General features: G+C 35.2%; 1 non-coding gene across 1 annotated transcript; it reads left to right on the forward strand.

Annotated features, from left to right (window-relative positions):
• Window positions 1–2,779: 2,779 nt before the first annotated feature.
• Window positions 2,780–2,851, forward strand: trnaq-cug (transfer RNA glutamine (anticodon CUG)). Its single transcript has one exon. It is a non-coding gene; the product is annotated as a tRNA-Gln (tRNA).
• Window positions 2,852–5,425: the final 2,574 nt, after the last annotated feature.

Genomic DNA, 5,425 nt, shown 5'->3' on the forward strand with positions numbered 1-5,425 from the left:
TTAAAGCAGAAAAAAAATCTTTATGTAGTGCAGCACAGTTGCACTAAATAGTTGCAGATTGCATTGGGAGTTTATTGGACATTTTTCAAGCTATTTCTTTGATGTGCTTTACATATTCTTTCTTTTCAATCACATATTTTACTAAAATGTCATTTCTTAAACAACTTTAGGGATGTTTCTCTTTGCTGCCACTTCTATAGTAGGGCTTGTAGTGAATAAGCAGAGCTTCAAGTCAAACACTTTCATTTACATCCATTCTTCTTTATTTAGGGCCTGAAGATATTTCTCTGATGCCTGCCTGATGTAAGAGATGGGACTCAAACATCAGTGGATTTTTAAATAGGAAAATGTATCCCCAGGTGTCGCTGAAATTGAACCCAGAGTGTAATATTGAAATTGAGAAAAACTCACCAAATTATCTTATTGGTCTGCTATAATCCATCCGTTGCAACTTACTGTCAAGACAAACAATAATTTGTAATAATAATAAAAAAAAACAGTTTGAAAGATGTTTGTTGATTGTATATGACAAGCTGTGGAACTTCAGTATTTAACTATTCCTAAGTAGACATGGAGTAAAAATGAATATATTGACACTGTCTAGCAAAAGCATTCATACATCTTGAACTTTTTCTATTTGTTAATTTCATTTTGCTGCATTATAATGTATTTTCTTGGGACTTTATGAGACAGACCAATGAAAATAGTGCATAATTGTTTATTGGAAGAAAGAACACATGGTTTTCAAAGTTATTAAAGAACTAAAAATCTCTAAAGTGTGACATGCATTTGTACTGAGCATACCTGTGAAAATATCCTAGAACCATTTTTGGCTGCTGCTCTTTGAAATGTCTGCACCAAATTTACACATATACAGATTGACCATTTTCTTTGACCCTTCTGAGGAAAAGCTTGATGCTGCCATCACCATGCTTAACTGGAGGGATTTTTGGTTTGGGATGACATTCATTTTCTTCCTTTCTACATTCTGGTAAACTGAAAATGGTACTTCTCGTCTTTCTTCTTCCCACTTTGAGTAGTGCACAACTAAAAGTTGTCAATTCACCAGACTGTCACATCTAAGCTGTGGGTCTATGCAGCGTCTGCATGTGCCTCCTGACTGCCTCTCTGATTAATTCTGTGAGGTTAGGTGAATAACTGTCCAACTTTGTGAACAAACTGGCTTGAAAAAGTTTTGAAGTCTTTACAGAGCAGTGGTATTTATACTAAGCTTAAATTCCATAAGCTGACTCACCATTTGCTATTTTGGTATGCACTTTATTGCACTGATCCTGTAATATTAATTATAAATAAGTAAAATCTGTTCAAGTTTGTGGTTGTAACAAAACTTAATCTGAAAAATTTCAAGGAGCGTAAATAGTTTTGCACAACCTATTTAGCTGTGATAAAAGTATGACAAGGTTAAAGGCTCTGGAAGGTTACCCCACAGAGTAGAATAAAAACAACTTGTTTGGGAGATTATGACGTTTGGTAAAACAACCTTAAATAAGTAGCGTATGGTGCAGCATGTCATTGTTCAGAATACATAAGGTAAGCAAACATTATATGTGGGAAAGTTCCTCCATTTGGTCAAGGGCTGTAAGTAGCAGCCATGAAATGTAAAATAAAATGACTTTACCTTAGATGAGCATTTCTTTAAAAGCAAAAGTGTTGGTAGTCTAATTTGAAGCATTCAGATGTGAGTCAATACTAGGCTCATTAAGAAAAATGGTCACAAAGCTAGATTGAATGATATTTTATATTATTCTGAAATAAAAAAAATCAGTGACTGGTATAAAATGTTTGACTTTCATCATGCATATTTTAGTAACAAATGTCTGTCTGTATAGATATCCCCAAAGAAAATCCTGCCAGCAGGGTCAGTTTCATCTAAATATGCATCCTTTGGCTGCACTTTGCAGTGACTAAATCCATAGCAGAGCTCAGCTGCAGATCTTTATTGTTGTCACGTCCTGCGACAGGAACTGTGAGCATCCAACAGACCAGAGCTGAATCTATGCTTCGCTACTCTAAGTGTATAATCAGTATTCATCTCAGTCAGGCTTATGATTTTCACCAACTCTGTATGCAGCTGAACCCAATTTCAGATGGAAATGTACCTTGACAGACATAACTCAGCATAGAAATAAGTCCTTCAGCAAATTAAGCAGAGAACAGTAGTTAAAAGGCTTATCTAATTAAATTTAACTCAAGAGTTTAGTGATCAAAGAACTAAATTATTTGATAGAAAACGTATTATACACTAGTCTTAATACATACAGTATTTTTTTTTATTTACTGACAAGGAATATATGTTCCTTTCCTATATAACTTCAGAGGAATTACACAACAATAACCTCAAACATGGAAGTCCTTCCCACTATCGTAGATACTGCAATTCCACCGATTGGCCACCAGGTGGCAGTAGGTGATCTTAGAAGGATTAAAGTAGGGCGTAAAAGTAATAACAACATGCCGTCCTTTTCTACCACACTCTCATATTCACCATATTCATTCACATCAAACCACACGTAAATACGCTGAAGATAAAATCACATTTGTTTGCAATCGACGACGGAGTCTCGCCGCTGAAGAAGGCAGCATGCTGGAGGAGCACTGTTACTTACTTTCGGAGGCTTTTAATTATTTAAAAACTTTATCCCTATGTTTCTGGTAGAAAAATTACGTTACTTTCCCTGGTTTAATATCTGCTGTATAAGAACATTACCGAATATGTGAACTGGATTCAATACGTTGAAGTATTTCCCGTCGGTCACGTGGTTCCATGGTGTAATGGTTAGCACTCTGGACTCTGAATCCAGCGATCCGAGTTCAAATCTCGGTGGAACCTAAGGTGCTTTTTTCATCTTTTATAAAAAAAGAACAAACAAACAAACAAAAAAAACAAGACACATTCATAAATACTTCCTCTTTTCAAAGTTGTGTGCATGTCTCTATGTGTTAAAAAGAATTTAAGAATACTGTGCTTGTGTGGCAGAAACAAAGCCTTATTTGACAAACCCATGTGACAGCTATCAGGTATTCTGAGGACACCTGTTCTGTATTGCATTCTTTAACTCAATACAAAACAGTTTTACATCACATTTCATCAGCATCAAGGTTTTTATAATTCAAAAAATGCCAATGTGTTGCTTATGTAACATCACTTTACTTCAGGATTACTTTGCTTATCCAGATTTTTAACAATTAATTTACAGACCGTTTTCCTTGGACTGATTTGCAACTGCATCAGTTACTGTCTTCTTCTCAACCTGCCCGTTCTTGCATGGAAAGTATCACACACAGAACAGTTGCTGTTTTGTTTTTGATCTGCAGCTCATGCTGAGTTACCCTGAGATCAGAGTGTCCCATGCAATGCCATTGCTTTGAATACATCTTCTGGTGAAGGAATAAAATCGACTTGTCTCAAGTTTCGAGTCTTCTTAATAATTAAAAGTCTTATTTCAGTGACATTGAATGTGGGCTTTTGCTGCAAATTATTTATGTTACATCATGAAGATATTAATGCAGTCATCATAATTGATGAGAAGAAAGCTAAAATAGTCCCTGACCACTGTAAGTTAAGGGCAGAAAGAAGCACATACAATATTCTCACTGCTGCTTAAAGTCAAATTTGATTAACATGAGAAAATAGTTTATGGTTCTATGTTGCAGTAGATGTAATAATGATAAAATCTATAACTACTGTATGCTGATATAATGGAGAACAGACTGTTGTCTATTTAACGCTGCAGTCCACTTGATTTTTCAAAAATATTATTCAAATTAAATTTGAGGTTTTAATGACATATCTAGTCTTTCAATTCAAAATGGGACATATTGGATTTTCCTACCAGTATTTACCTCTTTTTTTAGAAATGAATGGTAAATATTTTAAAGTAATAAGATTTAATTTGTCACACCGCAATAGTGTGAGAAAGACAAACAACATATATCATCGTAAAACGCCACATAGTTGCAACATCAGAGATGATACAATAAGATGGAGTCCATCTGAACTATGTACTCTTTCTACCAAATTGTATGTCTTCATGCTCACCACACGGGGGCAGTATTAGGCTGTACACCAGGAAAGGTTGCTTTGAGCTCTTCAGTTCTGCATCAAATGAGAATTTTAAGACCAGCTGGGTACACTTCTTGTTTATTTGGAAACTGAAGCTTGTGCTACGTTGAAGTGAAAATTTGTCTGAGCTTGCTAATTAAAATAAATTAATTCAAAGTTCAGGTCTCCATCAAACTATTTTCTTGATGTCTGCTCTAGTTTTCCTTTTTTTTTTTTTTTTTTAGCCAGGATTGAATATTTACATGAACTAAAGTTGATGTTTATATGTAAGTTGTTTCTTGTCTGAAAGATTAAGGGACTTCCAATATCAGCATCAAACTCAAACTCAGAACTGCCTTAAACTCAGAAAAAAAAAAAAAAGAAGTAATCTAAGCATGCTGACTGCACAACAACAGTGGTAGACAAAAACTCCAGCATAAGTTGTAATTAACTCTCTCATCTGCAGGCCCTTGCAGCCCAAAAGCTTTTGAAAAATTACAGGACAGGTTCAATTATATGCTAGTTGTGAAGGCAGAAAGCAAACATTTCAATGGGTTCAAAATGCTGTGGCATTTTCAAAATTGTAGTTGTTTCAAGATGGCAGTCCACTTTCATCAAGATCTCATTGACTTCTAGTCCACATCCTGAAAAATCTTACGTTCAAAATAAGTCAAAATTATCTACGGCAAGTCAGATAACTGCTCACAACCTTTGACAGCACTCCACTAACTTTAAAACAAGCAGCTGTAAACATGCAATGCAAAAATGACCAGAGAGAGGGGCTGTGAGGTTTGGTGGAGGACAACTTGAGCTGGTGTTCTGATGACCTCGGCTCTGTTGTATTGTATCAAAAATATATGTTGATTTTTATACTTTGTTTTGAGTCATAACACTCAGCTGCACTTTATCATTAGGTGATCCAGTTGGTTTTTGTCATGGAGGAAAATCAACGCATTGGAAAGGAGTTAGTGAAAATATTAAGTGAATTATGAATTTATGTAATGTAAAATTTCATGATTTAAACTTTTAAATGGTTTTGTGTCACTAATTTTTATTTTGTTGCCATTTTCGCATCTCTGTGTAGGTTGATAGTTAAGTATGTGTTGGCAATTTTTTTTAATAATTCTGGGACCTTCTATTTTTGTTATTACCTGATTCACAGATTCCAAATAGAAATATGATCGAGGAAAAAACCGGCGGACTGTACTGCTTTTAATTAACATCTTCGTGTATGAGCTTGTCTAGTTTTCTCAGAATTAAGTGTGGAGAAACACCAACTGTTTCTCCACCGCCTCGAACGTCGATGTTTCTCTTGCAGCCGCCAGAGGTGTCATCAGTGACGTCAGTGAGGTTTGTAATCAG

This window comes from Xiphophorus hellerii, chromosome 2 (assembly GCF_003331165.1).
Source record: "Xiphophorus hellerii strain 12219 chromosome 2, Xiphophorus_hellerii-4.1, whole genome shotgun sequence".
In the NCBI taxonomy this organism is placed as follows: Eukaryota; Metazoa; Chordata; class Actinopteri; order Cyprinodontiformes; family Poeciliidae; genus Xiphophorus; species Xiphophorus hellerii.